The following is a 21,542-nucleotide window of genomic DNA, read 5'->3' on the forward strand; positions in this document are numbered from 1 at the left end:
CACACGGGTGCCCCTCGTCCTCACCAACACCAACACCACACAGTGCCCCTCGTCCTCACCAACACCAACACCACACAGTGCCCCTCGTCCAACGTCCTCACCAACACCAACACCACACGATGCCCCTCGTCCAACGTCCTCACCAACACCAACACCACACAGTGCCCCTCGTCCAACGTCCTCACCAACATCAACACCACACAGTGCCCCTCGTCCAACGTCCTCACCAACACCAACACCACACGGTGCCCCTCGTCCAACGTCCTCACCAACACCAACACCACACGGCGCCCCTCGTCCCCACGTCCTCACCAACACCAACACCACACGGTGCCCCTCGTCCCCTCGTCCTCACCAACACCAACACCACACAGTGCCCCTCGTCCAACGTCCTCACCAACACCAACACCACACGATGCCCCTCGTCCAACGTCCTCACCAACATCAACACCACACAGTGCCCCTCGTCCAACGTCCTCACCAACATCAACACCACACAGTGCCCCTCGTCCAACGTCCTCACCAACACCAACACCACACGGTGCCCCTCGTCCAACGTCCTCACCAACACCAACACCACACGGGTGCCCCTCGTCCTCACCAACACCAACACCAACACCACACGGGTGCCCCTCGTCCAATGTCCTCACCAACATCAACACCACACAGTGCCCCTCGTCCAACGTCCTGACCAACATCAACACCACACGGTGCCCCTCATCCTCACCAACACCAACACCAACACCACACGGGTGCCCCTCGTCCAACGTCCTCACCAACATCAACACCACACAGTGCCCCTCGTCCAACGTCCTCACCAACACCAACACCACACAGTGCCCCTCGTCCAACGTACTCACCAACACCACACGGGTGCCCCTCGTCCTCACCAACACCAACACCAACACCACACGATGCCCCTCGTCCAACGTCCTCACCAACATCAACACCACACGGTGCCCCTCGTCCAACGTACTCACCAACACCAACACCACACGGTGCCCCTCGTCCAACGTCCTCACCAACACCACACGGGTGCCCCTCGTCCAACGTCCTCACCAACATCAACACCACACGGTGCCCCTCGTCCAACGTACTCACCAACATCAACACCACACGGTGCCCCTCGTCCAACGTACTCACCAACACCAACACCACACGGGTGCCCCTCGTCCAACGTCCTCACCAACACCACACGGTGCCCCTCGTCCCCACGTCCTCACCAACACCACACGGTGCCCCTCGTCCAACATCCTCACCAACACCACACGGTGCCCCTCGTCCAACGTCCTCACCAACACCAACACCACACGGGTGCCCCTCGTCCAACATCCTCACCAACACCACACGGTGCCCCTCGTCCAACGTACTCACCAACAACAACACCACACGGTGCCCCTCGTCCAACGTACTCACCAACACCACACGGGTGCCCCTCGTCCCCACGTCCTCACCAACACCAACACCACACAGTGCCCCTCGTCCAACGTACTCACCAACACCAACACCACACGGGTGCCCCTCGTCCAACGTCCTCACCAACACCACACGGCGCCCCTCGTCCAACGTCCTCACCAACACCAACACCACACGGGTGCCCCTCGTCCCCACGTCCTCACCAACACCAACACCAACACCACACGGTGCCCCTCGTCCAACGTCCTCACCAACACCACACGGTGCCCCTCGTCCAACGTCCTCACCAACACCAACACCACACGGGTGCCCCTCGTCCCCACGTCCTCACCAACACCAACACCAACACCACACGGTGCCCCTCGTCCAACGTCCTCACCAACACCACACGGCGCCCCTCGTCCAACGTACTCACCAACAACAACACCACACGGTGCCCCTCGTCCTCACCAACACCAACACCACACGGTGCCCCTCGTCCAACGTCCTCACCAACACCAACACCACACGGGTGCCCCTCGTCCAACGTCCTCACCAACACCACACGGCGCCCCTCGTCCAACGTCCTCACCAACACCAACACCACACGGGTGCCCCTCGTCCCCACGTCCTCACCAACACCAACACCAACACCACACGGTGCCCCTCGTCCAACGTCCTCACCAACACCACACGGTGCCCCTCGTCCAACGTCCTCACCAACACCAACACCACACGGGTGCCCCTCGTCCCCACGTCCTCACCAACACCAACACCAACACCACACGGTGCCCCTCGTCCAACGTCCTCACCAACACCACACGGCGCCCCTCGTCCAACGTACTCACCAACACCAACACCACACGGGTGCCCCTCGTCCAACATCCTCACCAACACCACACGGCGCCCCTCGTCCCCTCGTCCTCACCAACACCAACACCACACGGGTGCCCCTCGTCCCCACGTCCTCACCAACACCAACACCACACGGGTGCCCCTCGTCTAACGTCCTCACCAACACCAACACCACACGGGTGCCCCTCGTCCCCACGTCCTCACCAACACCAACACCACACGGTGCCCCTCGTCCCCTCGTCCAACATCCTCACCAACACCACACGGCGCCCCTCGTCCCCTCGTCCTCACCAACACCAACACCACACGGGTGCCCCTCGTCCCCACGTCCTCACCAACACCAACACCACACGGGTGCCCCTCGTCTAACGTCCTCACCAACACCAACACCACACGGTGCCCCTCGTCCCCTCGTCCTCACCAACACCACACGGGTGCCCCTCGTCCCCACGTCCTCACCAACACCAACACCACACGGGTGCCCCTCGTCTAACGTCCTCACCAACACCACACGGTGCCCCTCGTCCCCACGTCCTCACCAACACCACACGGTGCCCCTCGTCCCCACGTCCTCACCAACACCAACACCACACGGGTGCCCCTCGTCCCCATGTCCTCACCAACACCAACACCACACGGTGCCCCTCGTCCCCACGTCCTCACCAACACCAACACCACACGGGTGCCCCTCGTCTAACGTCCTCACCAACACCAACACCACACGGGTGCCCCTCGTCTAACGTCCTCACCAACACCAACACCACACGGGTGCCCCTTGTCCCCACGTCCTCACCAACACCAACACCACACGGGTGCCCCTCGTCTAACGTCCTCACCAACACCAACACCACACGGGTGCCCCTCGTCTAACGTCCTCACCAACACCAACACCACACGGGTGCCCCTTGTCCCCACGTCCTCACCAACACCAACACCACACGGGTGCCCCTCGTCTAACGTCCTCACCAACACCAACACCACACGGTGCCCCTCGTCCCCTCGTCCTCACCAACACCAACACCACACGGTGCCCATCGGCCCCACGTCCTCACCAACACCACACGGTGCCCCTCGTCTAACGTCCTCACCAACACCAACACCACACGGTGCCCCTCGTCCCCTCGTCCTCACCAACACCAACACCACACGGTGCCCCTCGTCCCCACGTCCTCACCAACACCACACGGTGCCCCTCGTCCCCTCGTCCTCACCAACACCACCACCACACGGGTGCCCCTCGTCCCCACGTCCTCACCAACACCAACACCACACGGGTGCCCCTCGTCCCCATGTCCTCACCAACACCAACACCACACGGTGCCCCTCGTCCCCACGTCCTCACCAACACCAACACCACACGGGTGCCCCTCGTCTAACGTCCTCACCAACACCAACACCACACGGGTGCCCCTCGTCCCCATGTCCTCACCAACACCAACACCACACGGTGCCCCTCGTCCCCTCGTCCTCACCAACACCACACGGTGCCCCTCGTCCCCTCGTCCTCACCAACACCACACGGGTGCCCCTCGTCCCCACGTCCTCACCAACACCAACACCACACGGTGCCCCTCGTCCCCTCGTCCTCACCAACACCACACGGTGCCCCTCGTCCCCTCGTCCTCACCAACACCACACGGGTGCCCCTCGTCTCACGTCCTCACCAACACCACACGGTGCCCCTCGTCCCCACGTCCTCACCAACACCACACGGTGCCCCTCGTCCCCACGTCCTCACCAACACCAACACCACACGGGTGCCCCTCGTCCCCATGTCCTCACCAACACCAACACCACACGGTGCCCCTCGTCCCCACGTCCTCACCAACACCAACACCACACGGGTGCCCCTCGTCTCACGTCCTCACCAACACCACACGGTGCCCCTCGTCCCCACGTCCTCACCAACACCACACGGTGCCCCTCGTCCCCACGTCCTCACCAACACCAACACCACACGGGTGCCCCTCGTCCCCATGTCCTCACCAACACCAACACCACACGGTGCCCCTCGTCCCCACGTCCTCACCAACACCAACACCACACGGGTGCCCCTCGTCCAACGTCCTCACCAACACCACACGGTGCCCCTCGTCCTCACCAACACCACACGGTGCCCCTCGTTCCCACGTCCTCTCCACACAGCAGGGTGCCCCTCGTCCTCTTATCCTCTGCAGCACGTATTATCATCTCTACTCTTGGCTGGAGTGGGAGGAATCTCAGGGTAGTCTGACCTCGTTTTCCTGATGGCTGGGGATGCTGAGCATTAATGTGATCGCTTTGGAAGGCAGATGGAGACTCCTGAACCCAGGAAGGCAGGGCCTCTCACTCCCCACAGGAGCCACATTCTGTGGCTGCTCTGCTAGTCCTGGGCCAGGTAACCAAGCAGGAGGCAAATACAAAGAAGGCATCTCACATAAGAGCCTCTGCAATAAAACCTCCAAGAAGAACATAAGGGTTAAAAAAGGAAAAGAAGAAGAATGTTCTATGGAATTCACGTCAATCATCGTTGGCCCAGAACACTGCCTTCTACTTCTGCCATCTGCCTCTTTGAGTCCCGCCGGAGCCTCCTGCCCTGAGCAGGCTCTCCTGAGGCAGTGACTGTGACCAGGAGAGGGCAGCGCGACTCCAGGTGCAAGGTGGAGCACAACGCACCTGTGGCCCACAGGAGCTCACAGGACAGACACAGAGGCTCTGGGCACTGCCCTGGCAGAGCACCTGCAGCCAGAGCTAGGCGGACCTCGTGCAGGCGGGTGCACGGGGTGAAGGGAGGGGGACAGGAGGCGCTGACGTCCAAAGTGAGCAGAGAACCACAACATGCTCATGGTCAGCCTCTCTGACCGCAGCCCAGCAAAGCCCAGCTCAGTGCCACAAACTGGGAACACTTGTCACAGGAAAGCCACCCTACAGTCAAGGGTCGTGTCCCCTGAAATGCACTCCTTGAGCCCTAATGTCAGCAGGGATCGGGACGGGAGGGGCTAGGGTCAGGCGAGGGCGTGGAGGGGCTCCTGCAAAGCGGTGAGTCTCTCCCAGAGGAGGAAGAGACCCGAGTCCCCTGTCCCCAGGAGACGGCGCAGAGTCGTGCCGCAGGCAGAAGGCAGCCCTCACGGGCAGCGAGGCTCTAGCCAGCAGTGCCCTGAGGAGCAGGGATGTCACCTCTGCCCTTGTAGGCTCTGCCACAGCAGCCGGCAGCTGGTGGCCCTCACCTCCTGTGAACTCAGACTTGTCAACGAGGCCAGGCAGGGACACAGATCTGGGAACGCAGCTGCAGGACCCGGCTCCTGTCCTTTCATACCATGAACCCAGTGTAGATTCCAGATGTGATTAACAAGAGATATGGATTCTTTCTCAAATCAAGGAAAGCAGTGCACATCCTCTGTAAGAGTCAAGTCACGGGAGACAGGGTGGAGGGCAGTCTTCACCAGGCCTGGGTGTGCTGTGAGGGCCGCCTGCGGGACGCCTGCAGGACGCACCCGTCAAGGAGCCTGCGGCAGCCGCACGAGGGCAGAAGTCAGCCTGCCTGGTGTCCGCCGTCTACCTTTTGACCAGCCTCTGGGCCCCACCAGGGAGCTGAGTGCATGTCGGGTCCCCCTGGAGCTGTCCCACGGAGGTGGGTCCAGTAAGTGAGATGCTGTGGCTGGATGGACACCCACCTGGGGACAGAGCTGCTCGTCCGTCACCTTGGCTGCAGAGCCCCTGCTGTGCGGAGTCCACCTGCGTGCCTGACAGTCTCCCCGGCCAGCGGCACCTGGCCTCACCTGCTGCGCTGCTCCTGCTCCCTGCTCCCTGGACCGGGCCTGGCTCACGTTGGTAGCACAGGCTGTGGACCCACAGGCCCTTCTCCATGCCCACCTGTTCAGAGCTGCTTTCTCTGAAGGTGTGCTTTCACGTCTGTGAGTTGCCTTTTATTATTTTTTGAGTAAGGAATGATCAAAAACAAGTGAATATGTACATTCATAGGAATAAAATGCAATGTTTATGGGCTGGGCTGGGGCTCAGTGGTAGAGTGCTCACCTAGCACGTGTGAGACACTGGGTTCAATCCTCAGCACCACATAAACATGAAGTAAGATACTGTGTTCACCTACAACTAACATATATATATATATATATATATATATATATATATATATATATATATATATATGAAAGAAAGAAAATGCGATGTTCACATTCCCATCACCTGAAAACCTGCTTTCTCAAACACCTCTCCCTGCTTCGCGGAGGCCGTGGGGGTCTGCTCTGCCACAGGCTGCTCCCCGTCCCTCACTGACTCAGAGGGGAGGACTCTGCTGGGGCTGGCTGAGGCCAGTCCGCAGCCCTGCGGCCCACCTGTGGCTCCTGCCCACCTCCGAGCCCACACCCCCCACCATCAACCTAGGGTGCTTAAGACTGAGCATCTGCCTCCTGCAAACAAAGTCGCCCTCTGACCACCCACAGAGCACCCACACACGAACCCAGGGGGCGCAGGGTAAGTCCACACGTGTCCAAGCGCACCAGGGGATGAATGTGACCCCCGGCTAACTCAGGAGGATGGGGAGAAGACGACGGGTGGCGGGTGTCCTTGGCCCAGGTGCCCTGGGAGACGGTGGCCGGGGGCCTTGGCAGTGGTGGTGACCCCGAAACACCCGCGGCCGCACCTGCCTGAGTTCCAGAGGAGCCTCACACCTCTAATTGTGAACCACTTTGACTTTAAGTAAAATTAGAGACACAATTCTCACTTTAACGGCAGAACGCAAAAGCCAGATCCTTCCCAGGAAGGGGATTCCAAGTCGCTTGGATCTGAGGCTGTTGAGAACACACTGCTGTGTTTAAACTCCCCGGGGAAGCGCTAGTGCCACCACCACTGCAGCCTGCACACAGCCCAGCCGCCCTGCACCCGAACGCTGGCGCCCAAGGTACCAGACAGATGCTCTCACAGCCCCTGTCCAACCCATGGTCGACCAGTAGCCAGGCCTGGTTTCCAGCTCCGTAAAACAACGGGTCTGAATACTCACACTGTAGCAGAGGGTGGTCTGGGCACACTGAATATGGGGGACTCCAGGAAAGAGCAATTCAACTCTGGCGCCTCAAGAGTTCTGGCATGTTCCTACGTGTATTGAGGAACTAGATATTAAGATTTCTGGCTGCTCCCTATTAAAAAGGAACAAATATAAAAACAAGGAGCCACAGACCTCCCCAGGCCATGGCTCACACCTGGAACCTGCAGAGCAGGGCAGAGCCACAGACGTCCCCAGGCTGTCACTCACACCTGGAACCTGCCCAGTAGGGCAGGCATCGCAGCCAGATTCCGAGAGTTGATGAAGGCCAAGCCCCGGCTAACAGCCACCCAGCCCTGGCAGGGACGCACTCAGGACTTCTGTCTTGCTCCAGGGACCAGGGAGGACGGCACTCCCATCCCCCGCAGCACTGGCCCCGTCTTCCTAAGGCCTCTGGTTAAGCAGCACAGCTGCCCCTCCTCCTCAGAGTGTACGGAGAGTGGCCACCGGCTACCCTCTGTGATGGCCCTCTTGTGGGTGGGAGGGGCAAGGTTTGAGGTCCTCCCAGCTTCCCGGGAGTCCTGTCCCTGCCCTGGCCACATGGCCACCTTTGCAGAAGGGATTTTGGCCTGCAACCCAGAGGCCTGCTCCCCAGAGCCCATCCGCAGCAGGCGGCCAACAGGCTACGCACCTGCTACACAGGCCCAGCCGCCAGACTCCACCGGACTGCCGGCTGCCTGCCTTACCTGCTACCTGCAGGGACCCAGGACAAAGGACAAAGCCCTCACCCTCTTCATCTGTCTCTGGCTAAATACAAATGCATTTTTATGTGTGGAGGAAATTTTGAAAGATCTATGCATTTAAAAAATCAATCTATTTTGATAGCAAAGAGGATGCAGGGAACCTGCAGCCTAGTCACAGCCACTCACGTCAGGAGCTGTCACCTGAGCAGACACAGGGTCCCCACCTCAGGCCCTTGACGCTGGTGCTGACACCCGCCCCCCATCAGAGGGCCTCTGAGTCCTCCTGCGTCCCTTGAACGTGGGCCTCAGGAGGCAGCAGCAGCAGCACCTGGCAGCCCAGCCCGTGCCAGGCTGTTGGCCTGTGTGGCACTCAGGCTGTGCTCCAGGGGCACGCTCAGGAAGCCCTGCGGGAAGGCGGAAGGCTGGCGCTCGCGCTGTGCGGGCTGTGCCTCCTCAACACCACGCCCCTCCCCAAAGAGGGCGAGAGAAACAGCAGCCTCCTGTCCAGGGAGCACGTCTCAGGGGAAAGACGTCTCTTCAGAAAAAGCAGGTTTGGGCAGCTGGGAGAGAACAGAGCGGCACTGGGGCACAGCAGGTGAGCACAGTGGGAGACGTGGAGAGGAGCTGGGGTGGCCAGGCACAGGTCTCCTGAGGGGCCTCTGGGATTGTGTCCTGCTGCTCCCAGACGCATCTCCACAGACGATCGGTGTCTCCTGCGCTGTGTGTCCCTGGAACACGGCGAGGAGCCTGCCTCTCCTGGGAGCACCGCAGCCTGTCCCCAGGGCCTCCCCAGGTGAGCACCTCGTCTTAGTCCCGAAGTCCAGACCCTCCGTTTGGTGAGAACCAATACAAAACGCAGAGGAGCCCAGGTGAGCTTCGTCCCGCTGGATCGTCCCTGGCACTGTCCCCGACGCTCGAGAGTAGGAAAGCCAGGGTCAGCGGATGAGGGTTGCTGTGGGGTTCTGATCCACAAGAGTCCCCACCACCATGCTGGCCGGCTCCCCAGCCTGCGCCTTCTGAACTGCAGAGTCCCGGCAGAGTGCGTTTCTGTGTGGACGCAGATGGACAGTAGACCCCACAGGCTCCCGGGGACGTCCAGGGGCTCCCAGGGAGCCGGGGCAGCAGCTGCACCTGCCCACCCCGAGAGCGACCTGCAGGAGACCCCAGAGCCACCTGCTCCACAGCTGCTGCTGCGCCCATCCCTGGTCCCCTCCGCACGTCCCTGGTCCCTGGGCTGCTCCGGGTCAGGTCAGCTCGGGGTCTGATGCGTCTCCCCCACCAGACAGGGAAATCTGAGGAAGCCGTGTTCCAGATGGAGAGCTTTTCAAACGAGGAACAGAAGAAACACAGGGGACGGAGGGAGGAGGAGTGGAGGGGCCCCCGGAGTCCATCTTTTAACTGAAATATTCTTGTGAGAACCAGTTGGACTTTTGAGAAATTAAGTACCATCATATGACACAGGAAAATGATAGACACATTCACCCCGGGGAAACATGTTTACCACGATAAATCTGCTCAGGACGACAGGAAAACGAGACTCTTCTAAACTGCAGTTAAACGGACAGTTCACTAGGGCGCAGCCTCTGTCCCCTGGCGCACTCTGCCGGGTGGGCTCCTGACGGACACCCTGCATGGGTTCCCTGCACAGCAGCCGGTGGAGCTGGCCCCTCCTGGGGAGGATGACTCAGAACCGCGCCTGGCACCCGTGCTCCAGGGTCCTGGCAGCCCTGACCACAGACTTGGGTGCAGCGGCTGTGCCCATTGTGGAGATCCATGCTCTTGAGGGGCAAGATGGTCCAGCTCCTCTCTCCACAAACAGTGCCCTCCCAGGAGCGGACGGTCCCAGCACCACAAACAAGCCTCAGGCACTGGTCACCATGGATGAGGGCCACTCCATGTCCACCTCGGGCTGATCCAGGCGCTGGCTGATGGGTTAGTGACCCACTGGAGAGTAGCACTCTGACAAGGGGCGAGCATCTGGACCTGACCCCGAGGCTCTGCCAACACAGGATGGTGCCCGTGGGCCCTGGAGGGGCTGAGGAGTGATGGTGGACCTGGGAGGTGCCCGTGGGCCCTGAAGGGGCTGGGAAGGGGGACTGGGAGGTGCCCGTGGGCCCTGGAGGGGCTGGGCAGGGGGACTGGGAGGTGCCCGTGGGCCCTGGAGGGGCTGGGCAGTGATGGTGGACCTGAGGGGGACTGGGAGGTGCCCGTGGGCCCTGGAGGGGCTGGGCAGGGGGACTGGGAGGTGCCCGTGGGCCCTGGAGGGGCTGGGCAGGGGGACTGGGAGGTGCCCGTGGGCCCTGGAGGGGCTGGGCAGTGATGGTGGACCTGAGGGGGACTGGGAGGTGCCCGTGGGCCCTGGAGGGGCTGGGCAGTGATGGTGGGCCCCAGGGGGACTGGGAGGTGCCCCTGGAGACGCCCATGTCATTCTCTTGTTCAGAGCTGTCATGAAGGGAAGACGTCAATGAATCTGCTCCATCCTGGATGCTCTGGGCTCTGGGATTCACTAACTCCCTGTGAAGAGGCGGCCCCTCAGGGGGGTCTGTGCGTACAGTAATGCCACGCACCGCTGACTGTGCAGCGGCTCACCTCGCCAGCCTGGCTGGAAGTCGCCAGGGGCCCCTGTGCTGGTGGAGACTGGAGGTGCATCGTGGTCTCTCCACAGCCCACATGTGTCCTGCACCCCACCTTCATCTGGGCTGTTCCAGCAGTGCCCTTCCAGAGGGGATTTCCCAGACCTCCAGGAAACTGGAGAGGCGGACCCTTGAGTGAAGAAGCTGGAGGACCAGACAAGGAGCGCCGTGATGGTCCCAGCACCGCACACGCCCTCCTGACGGGACTCATGATTTCATCCCGTTTTAGTTAACGTCATGGCGCCAAGCCCCAAGAGCGCCAAGGTGGTCCTACCTCAACCTCCTACCAATAGTACCAGCCCCAGGCGGAGGCCGTGGAGCCTCAAGGTGGAATCCTTGCCCAGCGGGAGGTCTGGCCGAGGCTCACGTCATGTCGCCTGTGAGGTGGCCGTGGCCTTTCTCAGATGATGCCGCTTGACCCTCAAACCCCTACAGTCACAGGGACAGAGATCAGGCAGCTGTGGGCCGTGACCGTGGCGGTGCTAGGGCTGATGTGTCCTGCCAGTCGGGCCCAGGAGCCTGGGGCTGCCCTTCCTGGCCTGACCCTCAGTGCACCCCTTTCAGGAGGGCTGGACTCCAGGCAGCAGTGGGCTGAGCTCTGGCTCCTGAACTGGGGGGACACACCCGTTAAAAAATCCCCCAAGCCACAGAACAAAACCAGCCCTGGCTCCCGCGTGGGACTGTCACGCCAACCCTGGTGTGCACAAGCAGATGAGCAGAGAGCCCAGGGAGTGGGGACCCACACCCCCAGCAGGGGGTCTGGAACTACAGCCCGTCACGCTCCGCACAGGAGCCCCGAGCTGGTCCTGGAAACTCAGCCCTCAAACAAAGAAGATCGCACGGTTTCAAACAACGGAATCAGCTGTGAATGCTAGGAAGCTGGTCAACGGCACTGAGGTGACACCATCGAGTCGTCAGAGGCCTGGTCCTCCACGTGGGTCTGCAGGGATCACTGGCCCAGGGATTCTCTATGTAGATGTGACTCTTACTTGTGAAATAAAACTCACCGATCCTCGTAAAGCCAACCTTCCCGTGGATGCTCGTGTGGTTTCCAGGAAACTCACCCTTTGAAGGACGGTGGCTCTGAAAGCATTCGCAGGAGCATGGGTTCTCCTCCCCCAGCCCACCTGGGATTCACCCGGGACTCACACAGACGGACGTCTTGCCCACCTGGGATTCACCCGGGACTCACACAGACGGACGTCTTGCCCACCTGGGATTCACCCGGGACTCACACAGACGGACGTCTTGCCCACCTGGGATTCACCCGGGACTCACACAGACGGACGTCTTGCCCACCTGGGATTCACCCGGGACTCACACAGACGGACGTCTTGCCCACCTGGGATTCACCCGGGACTCACACAGACGGACGTCTTGCCCACCTGGGATTCACCCGGGACTCACACAGACGGACGTCTTGCCCACCTGGGATTCACCCGGGACTCACACAGACGGACGTCTTGCCCACCTGGGATTCACCCGGGACTCACACAGACGGACGTCTTGCCCACCTGGGATTCACCCGGGACTCACACGACGGACGTCTTGCCCACCTGGGATTCACCCGGGACTCACACAGACGGACGTCTTGCCCACCTGGGATTCACCCCGGGACTCACACAGACGGACGTCTTGCCCACCTGGGATTCACCCGGGACTCACACAGACGGACGTCTTGCCCACCTGGGATTCACCCCGGGACTCACACAGACGGACGTCTTGCCCACCTGGGATTCACCCGGGACTCACACAGACGGACGTCTTGCCCACCTGGGATTCACCCCAGGACTCACACAGACGGACGTCTTGCCCACCTGGGATTCACCCGGGACTCACACAGACGGACGTCTTGCCCACCTGGGATTCACCCCGGGACTCACACAGACGGACGTCTTGCCCACCTGGGATTCACCCCGGGACTCACACAGACGGACGTCTTGCCCACCTGGGATTCACCCCGGGACTCACACAGACGGACGTCTTGCCCACCTGGGATTCACCCGGGACTCACACAGACGGACGTCTTGCCCACCTGGGATTCACCCCGGGACTCACACAGACGGACGTCTTGCCCACCTGGGATTCACCCCGGGACTCACACAGACGGACGTCTTGCCCACCTGGGATTCACCCCGGGACTCACACAGACGGACGTCTTGCCCACCTGGGATTCACCCCGGGACTCACACAGACGGACGTCTTGCCCACCTGGGATTCACCCCGGGACTCACACAGACTGACGCCTTGCTACGTGGCTGTGCACATTTCTCCTGATTCTTTCCTCTTTCAGAGCACAACGCACTACTTTGACAGCCACTCCCAACGTGGACACGTGGCCTTGTGCAGCTACTTGGAGATGATGTGGGACGCAGAATCCCATTCTGCAGATTGGAGGCAGAGCAGCACCAGCACTCCCCGACCCCAGTCCCTTCCTTCTCAGGAGTTAGTCCTGGCACCTGGACAGGCTCTCTCGGCCAGTGGTCCTGTGAGGAGCCCAAGGGAGAGGAGGGCCAGATTCTCGCACTCTGAGCTCACCGTGCCAACACACCACCTGTGAGGCTGCGGCAAGGTGGCTCCTGACCCTGCCAGGCTCCTGAGCATCTGCCCATCTTTCCTCAGGGCACACCAGGACCTGTGGGGGCTGTGAGCAGTACCTGTGGAGAGAGACAGAGATGCCCTCTGAACCTCAGTCAGGTCCCTCTCCTTGACCACTGCAGCGAGTGCGGTGCAGCAGCCAGGGCCAGCTGTCCAGACAGAGGGAGCCACAGCACTCTCCAAGGACCCGAGTTAGGAGTCTGCCTTGTAATGTCCCTGGGTGTGTCCATTAGAAAAGGGTCTGCCTGCACTGACCCTACGTTTCTGTTATGGATACTGACGTCTGAATTTCTTAAAAGGAAAAGGAGCCTTCAATCTGACCATGAATAAATGCCTCTGCCTGGAGAGCCGGGGGTCAGAACTCAAGGTGCCTGTGGAACGTGGGGGTCCTGCTCTGAGGGCCCCGGGGTCTTGCTGAAGGCCAGGTCCCCACGCTTCCCGCTGCTCCAGCAACCGCAGCAGGAGGCAGGAGGGGTCCTCCCAGAGCACCCGCAGGACCCAGAACACGTCCTCCTCCTGCTCTGGCTCCCACCTGCCTTTCCAACACGCGCTTGTGTCAATGTTCCAGAATCCCAGGCTCCCGTGGTTATCGGAGTCCCCACCTTGGAACTCCACCCCTGGGCTCGGAGGAGAAAGATCACCATCACCACGTCATCTCCACACCTCAGGTACCTCGAGACCTCTGCCCACAGCCATGCAGGGGACACCAGGCCTGCAGGGGCAGGGCAGACAGCCTCCTGATGCTGGAGCTGGCACACTCACAGGCAGACAAGGCTTCTGGGCCCTGCAGAGAAGCACTCAGTTCATCTGAGGACACTGCACGGGTCCCTTCTCGGCTTCTCTTGGCAAGGAAACTGGGATTCCCCTGCACGCCACGCCAAGCTGCTGGGCTGGCGCCTGGGCTTGGTTCGTCCTCCTGTCAGTACTTCAGGCCCAGCCTCGCCCAGACTCTCCCTGTCGCCTCCCGTCCCTGAGCGCCCCTGAGCGCAGTGGGTGATCTCAGCACAGGGTCTGCCCACCTCGCTGAGCAGGTCCCAGAGCTGAGGACGCAGGGATGCCTCCAAGCCCTCCTTCCTGCGAGACCTCACCCCTGCAGCGTCCACCCTGGAAACACTGCCCTTCATGCCCCGAGTTAGAACAGCAGTGGGACCAGCGTGGAGCCAGGTGGTTATGCCATCCTCTTCCAAACGTTCCCTGGATAAAGCCGGGGCTTCAGGTGCACTAAAAGAGGCATCTCCTAGGTGAGGTCCCATGGTGATCCCCACCTGTGCTAGAGAACGCCCTCACCCAGCATCTCCTAGGTGAGGTCCTGTGGTGATCCCCACCTGTGCTAGAGAACACCCTCACCCAGCACCTCCTAGGTGAGGTCCTGTGGTGATCCCCACCTGTGCTAGAGAACACCCTCACCCAGCACCTCCTAGGTGAGGTCCTGTGGTGATCCCCACCTGTGCTAGAGAACACCCTCACCCAGCATCTCCTAGGTGAGGTCCCGTGGTGATCCCCACCTGTGCTAGAGAACGCCCTCACCCAGCATCTCCTAGGTGAGGTCCCGTGGTGATCCCCACCTGTGCTAGAGAATGTCCTCACCCAGCATCTCCTAGGTGAGGTCCTGTGGTGATCCCCACCTGTGCTAGAGAACACCCTCACCCAGCATCTCCTAGGTGAGGTCCCATGGTGATCCCCACCTGTGCTAGAGAACCCAGCATCTCCTAGGTGAGGTCCCATGGTGATCCCCACCTGTGCTAGAGAACGCCCTCACCCAGCATCTCCTAGGTGAGGTCCTGTGGTGATCCCCACCTGTGCTAGAGAACACCCTCACCCAGCATCTCCTAGGTGAGGTCCCATGGTGATCCCCACCTGTGCTAGAGAACACCCTCACCCAGCATCTCCTAGGTGAGGTCCCATGGTGATCCCCACCTGTGCTAGAGAACGCCCTCACCCAGCATCTCCTAGGTTAGGTCCCGTGGTGATCCCCACCTGTGCTAGAGAACGCCCTCACCCAGCATCTCCTAGGTGAGGTCCCGTGGTGATCCCCACCTGTGCTAGAGAATGTCCTCACCCAGCATCTCCTAGGTGAGGTCCCGTGGTGATCCCCACCTGTGCTAGAGAACGTCATCACCCAGCATCTCCTAGGTGAGGTCCTGTGGTGATCCCCACCTGTGCTAGAGAACGCCCTCACCCAGCATCTCCTAGTTGAGGTCCCGTGGTGATCACCACCTGTGCTGGAGAACGCCCTCACCCAGCATCTCCTAGGTGAGGTCCTGTGGTGAACCCCACCTGTGCTAGAGAATGCCCTCACCCAGCATCTCCTAGGTGAGGTCCTGTGGTGATCCCCACCTGTGCTAGAGAACGCCCTCACCCAGCATCTCCTAGTTGAGGTCCCGTGGTGATCACCACCTGTGCTAGAGAACGCCCTCATCCAGCATCTCCTAGGTGAGGTCCTGTGGTGATCCCCACCTGTGCTAGAGAACACCCTCACCCAGCATCTCCTAGGTGAGGTCCCGTGGTGATCCCCACCTGTGCTAGAGAACACCCTCACCCAGCATCTCCTAGGTGAGGTCCCGTGGTGATCCCCACCTGTGCTAGAGAATGTCCTCACCCACCATCTCCTAGGTGAGGTCCCGTGGTGATCCCCACCTGTGCTAGAGAATGTCCTCACCCAGCATCTCCTAGGTGAGGTCCCGTGGTGATCCCCACCTGTGCTAGAGAATGCCCTCACCCAGCATCTCCTAGGTGAGGTCCCGTGGTGATCCCCACCTGTGCTAGAGAACGCCCTCACCCAGCATCTCCTAGGTGAGGTCCTGTGGTGATCCCCACCTGTGCTAGAGAACCCAGCATCTCCTAGGTGAGGTCCTGTGGTGATCCCCACCTGTGCTGGAGAACGTCCTCACCCAGCATCTCCTAGGTGAGGTCCCATGGTGATCCCCACCTGTGCTAGAGAACGCCCTCACCCAGCATCTCCTAGGTGAGGTCCTGTGGTGATCCCCACCTGTGCTAGAGAACCCAGCATCTCCTAGGTGAGGTCCCATGGTGATCCCCACCTGTGCTAGAGAACGCCCTCACCCAGCATCTCCTAGGTGAGGTCCTGTGGTGATCCCCACCTGTGCTAGAGAACACCTTCACCCAGCATCTCCTAGGTGAGGTCCCATGGTGATCCCCACCTGTGCTAGAGAATATCCTCACCCAGCATCTCGTAGGTGAGGTCCCATGGTGATCCCCACCTGTGCTAGAGAACGCCCTCACCCAGCATCTCCTAGGTGAGGTCCTGTGGTGATCCCCACCTGTGCTAGAGAACACCCTCACCCAGCATCTCCTAGGTGAGGTCCTGTGGTGATCCCCACCTGTGCTAGAGAACGCCCTCACCCAGCATCTCCTAGGTGAGGTCCCATGGTGATCCCCACCTGTGCTAGAGAACGCCCTCACCCAGCATCTCCTAGGTGAGGTCCTGTGGTGATCCCCACCTGTGCTAGAGAACGCCCTCACCCAGCATCTCCTAGGTGAGGTCCCATGGTGATCCCCACCTGTGCTAGAGAACGCCCTCACCCAGCATCTCCTAGGTGAGGTCCCATGGTGATCCCTACCTGTGCTGGACAACGCCCTCACCCAGCATCTCCTAGGTGAGGTCCCATGGTGATCCCCACCTGTGCTAGAGAACACCCTCACCCAGCATCTCCTAGGTGAGGTCCCATGGTGATCCCTACCTGTGCTGGACAACGCCCTCACCCAGCATCTCCTAGGTGAGGTCCCATGGTGATCCCCACCTGTGCTAGAGAACGTCCTCATCCAGCATCTCCTAGGTGAGGTCCCGTGGTGATCCCCACCTGTGCTGGAGAACGCCCTCACCCAGCATCTCCTAGGTGACGTCCCATGGTGATCCCCACCTGTGCTAGAGAACGTCCTCATCCAGCATCTCCTAGGTGAGGTCCCGTGGTGATCCCCACCTGTGCTGGAGAACGCCCTCACCCAGCATCTCCTAGGTGACGTCCCATGGTGATCCCCACCTGTGCTAGAGAACGCCCTCACCCAGCATCTCCTAGGTGAGGTCCCGTGGTGATCCCCACCTGTGCTAGAGAATGTCCTCACCCAGCATCTCCTAGGTGCGGTCCTGTGGTGATCCCCACCTGTGCTAGAGAACGCCCTCACCCAGCATCTCCTAGGTGAGGTCCCGTGGTGATCCCCACCTGTGCTGGAGAACGCCCTCACCCAGCATCTCCTAGGTGAGGTCCTGTGGTGATCCCCACCTGTGCTAGAGAACGCCCTCACCCAGCATCTCCTAGGTGAGGTCCCGTGGTGATCCCCACCTGTGCTGGAGAACGCCCTCACCCAGCATCTCCTAGGTGAGGTCCCATGGTGATCCCTACCTGTGCTAGAGAACGCCCTCACCCAGCATCTCCTAGGTGAGGTCCCATGGTGATCCCTACCTGTGCTAGAGAATGTCCTCACCCAGCATCTCCTAGTTGAGGTCCCATGGTGATCCCCACCTGTGCTAGAGAATGTCCTCACCCAGCATCTCCTAGGTGAGGTCCCATGGTGATCCCCACCTGTGCTAGAGAACACCCTCACCCAGCATCTCCTAGGTGAGGTCCCGTGGTGATCCCCACCTGTGCTAGAGAACCCAGCATCTCCTAGGTGAGGTCCTGTGATGATCCCCACCTGTGCTAGAGAATATCCTCACCCAGCATCTCCTAGGTGAGGTCCCGTGGTGATCCCCACCTGTGCTGGAGAACGCCCTCACCCAGCATCTCCTAGGTGAGGTCCCATGGTGATCCCCACCTGTGCTAGAGAACCCAGCATCTCCTAGGTGAGGTCCTGTGATGATCCCCACCTGTGCTAGAGAATATCCTCACCCAGCATCTCCTAGGTGAGGTCCCGTGGTGATCCCCACCTGTGCTGGAGAACGTCCTCATCCAGCATCTCCTAGGTGAGGTCCCGTGGTGATCCCCACCTGTGCTAGAGAATATCCTCACCCAGCATCTCGTAGGTGAGGTCCCATGGTGATCCCCACCTGTGCTAGAGAACACCCTCACCCAGCATCTCCTAGGTGAGGTCCCGTGGTGATCCCCACCTGTGCTAGAGAACCCAGCATCTCCTAGGTGAGGTCCCATGGTGATCCCCACCTGTGCTAGAGAACGCCCTCACCCAGCATCTCCTAGGTGAGGTCCTGTGGTGATCCCCACCTGTGCTAGAGAACACCCTCACCCAGCACCTCCTAGGTGAGGTCCTGTGGTGATCCCCACCTGTGCTAGAGAACGCCCTCACCCAGCATCTCCTAGGTGAGGTCCCATGGTGATCCCCACCTGTGCTAGAGAACGCCCTCACCCAGCATCTCCTAGGTGAGGTCCTGTGGTGATCCCCACCTGTGCTAGAGAACACCCTCACCCAGCATCTCCTAGGTGAGGTCCCATGGTGATCCCCACCTGTGCTAGAGAACGCCCTCACCCAGCATCTCCTAGGTGAGGTCCCATGGTGATCCCTACCTGTGCTGGACAACGCCCTCACCCAGCATCTCCTAGGTGAGGTCCCGTGGTGATCCCCACCTGTGCTGGAGAACGCCCTCACCCAGCATCTCCTAGGTGAGGTCCCGTGGTGATCCCCACCTGTGCTAGAGAATGTCCTCACCCAGCATCTCCTAGGTGAGGTCCCGTGGTGATCCCCACCTGTGCTAGAGAATGTCCTCACCCAGCATCTCCTAGGTGAGGTCCTGTGGTGATCCCCACCTGTGCTAGAGAACGCCCTCACCCAGCATCTCCTAGGTGAGGTCCCGTGGTGATCCCCACCTGTGCTAGAGAATGTCCTCACCCAGCATCTCCTAGGTGAGGTCCTGTGGTGATCCCCACCTGTGCTAGAGAATGTCCTCACCCAGCATCTCCTAGGTGAGGTCCCGTGGTGATCCCCACCTGTGCTAGAGAATGTCCTCACCCAGCATCTCCTAGGTGAGGTCCTGTGGTGATCTCCACCTGTGCTAGAGAATGTCCTCACCCAGCATCTCCTAGGTGAGGTCCTGTGGTGATCCCCACCTGTGCTGGAGAACGCCCTCACCCAGCATCTCCTAGGTGAGGTCCCATGGTGATCCCCACCTGTGCTAGAGAACGCCCTCACCCAGCATCTCCTAGGTGAGGTCCCGTGGTGATCCCCACCTGTGCTAGAGAATGTCCTCACCCAGCATCTCCTAGGTGAGGTCCTGTGGTGATCCCCACCTGTGCTAGAGAACGCCCTCACCCAGCATCTCCTAGGTGAGGTCCCGTGGTGATCCCCACCTGTGCTGGAGAACGCCCTCACCCAGCATCTCCTAGGTGAGGTCCTGTGGTGATCCCCACCTGTGCTAGAGAACGCCCTCACCCAGCATCTCCTAGGTGAGGTCCCGTGGTGATCCCCACCTGTGCTGGAGAACGCCCTCACCCAGCATCTCCTAGGTGAGGTCCTGTGGTGATCCCCACCTGTGCTAGAGAACGCCCTCACCCAGCATCTCCTAGGTGAGGTCCCGTGGTGATCCCCACCTGTGCTGGAGAACGCCCTCACCCAGCATCTCCTAGGTGAGGTCCTGTGGTGATCCCCACCTGTGCTAGAGAACACCCTCACCCAGCAACTCCTAGGTGAGGTCCCGTGGTGATCCCCACCTGTGCTAGAGAACGCCCTCACCCAGCATCTCCTAGGTGAGGTCCTGTGGTGATCCCCACCTGTGCTAGAGAACCCAGCATCTCCTAGGTGAGGTCCCATGGTGATCCCCACCTGTGCTAGAGAACGCCCTCACCCAGCATCTCCTAGGTGAGGTCCTGTGGTGATCCCCACCTGTGCTAGAGAACACCCTCACCCAGCATCTCCTAGGTGAGGTCCTGTGGTGATCCCCACCTGTGCTAGAGAACGCCCTCACCCAGCATCTCCTAGGTGAGGTCCCATGGTGATCCCCACCTGTGCTAGAGATCACCCTCACCCAGCATCTCCTAGGTGAGGTCCCATGGTGATCCCCACCTGTGCTAGAGAACGCCCTCACCCAGCATCTCCTAGGTTAGGTCCCGTGGTGATCCCCACCTGTGCTAGAGAACGCCCTCACCCAGCATCTCCTAGGTGAGGTCCCGTGGTGATCCCCACCTGTGCTAGAGAATGTCCTCACCCAGCATCTCCTAGGTGAGGTCCCGTGGTGATCCCCACCTGTGCTAGAGAATGCCCTCACCCAGCATCTCCTAGGTGAGGTCCTGTGGTGATCCCCACCTGTGCTAGAGAACGCCCTCACCCAGCATCTCCTAGTTGAGGTCCCGTGGTGATCACCACCTGTGCTAGAGAACGCCCTCATCCAGCATCTCCTAGGTGAGGTCCTGTGGTGATCCCCACCTGTGCTAGAGAACACCCTCACCCAGCATCTCCTAGGTGAGGTCCCGTGGTGATCCCCACCTGTGCTAGAGAACACCCTCACCCAGCATCTCCTAGGTGAGGTCCCGTGGTGATCCCCACCTGTGCTAGAGAATGTCCTCACCCACCATCTCCTAGGTGAGGTCCCGTGGTGATCCCCACCTGTGCTAGAGAATGTCCTCACCCAGCATCTCCTAGGTGAGGTCCCGTGGTGATCCCCACCTGTGCTAGAGAATGCCCTCACCCAGCATCTCCTAGGTGAGGTCCCGTGGTGATCCCCACCTGTGCTAGAGAACGCCCTCACCCAGCATCTCCTAGGTGAGGTCCTGTGGTGATCCCCACCTGTGCTAGAGAACCCAGCATCTCCTAGGTGAGGTCCTGTGGTGATCCCCACCTGTGCTGGAGAACGTCCTCACCCAGCATCTCCTAGGTGAGGTCCCATGGTGATCCCCACCTGTGCTAGAGAACGCCCTCACCCAGCATCTCCTAGGTGAGGTCCTGTGGTGATCCCCACCTGTGCTAGAGAACCCAGCATCTCCTAGGTGAGGTCTTGTGGTGAACCCCACCTGTGCTGGAGAACGTCCTCACCCAGCATCTCCTAGGTGAGGTCCCATGGTGATCCCCACCTGTGCTAGAGAACGCCCTCACCCAGCATCTCCTAGGTGAGGTCCTGTGGTGATCCCCACCTGTGCTAGAGAACCCAGCATCTCCTAGGTGAGGTCCCATGGTGATCCCCACCTGTGCTAGAGAACGCCCTCACCCAGCATCTCCTAGGTGAGGTCCTGTGGTGATCCCCACCTGTGCTAGAGAACACATTCACCCAGCATCTCCTAGGTGAGGTCCCATGGTGATCCCCACCTGTGCTAGAGAATATCCTCACCCAGCATCTCGTAGTTGAGGTCCCATGGTGATCCCCACCTGTGCTAGAGAACGCCCTCACCCAGCATCTCCTAGGTGAGGTCCTGTGGTGATCCCCACCTGTGCTAGAGAACA

The 21,542-nt window shown here is 60.5% G+C and overlaps 1 protein-coding gene and 1 long non-coding RNA gene across 2 annotated transcripts in view; both read right to left on the minus strand.

Annotated features, from left to right (window-relative positions):
- Positions 1 to 21,542, minus strand: part of DLGAP2 (DLG associated protein 2) — a 692,077-nt gene that overhangs the window by 345,904 nt on the left and 324,631 nt on the right. The window lies entirely within an intron of this gene.
- On the minus strand, positions 10,609 to 11,711 carry LOC308635413. Its single transcript, XR_014019186.1, has 3 exons — positions 11,263 to 11,711; positions 10,879 to 11,206; positions 10,609 to 10,719 (listed from the first exon to the last, which is right to left on the minus strand). It is a non-coding gene; the product is annotated as an uncharacterized lncRNA (long non-coding RNA).

This window comes from Spermophilus citellus (assembly GCF_964194105.1).
Source record: "Spermophilus citellus genome assembly, chromosome: 16".
Lineage (NCBI taxonomy): Eukaryota > Metazoa > Chordata > Mammalia > Rodentia > Sciuridae > Spermophilus > Spermophilus citellus.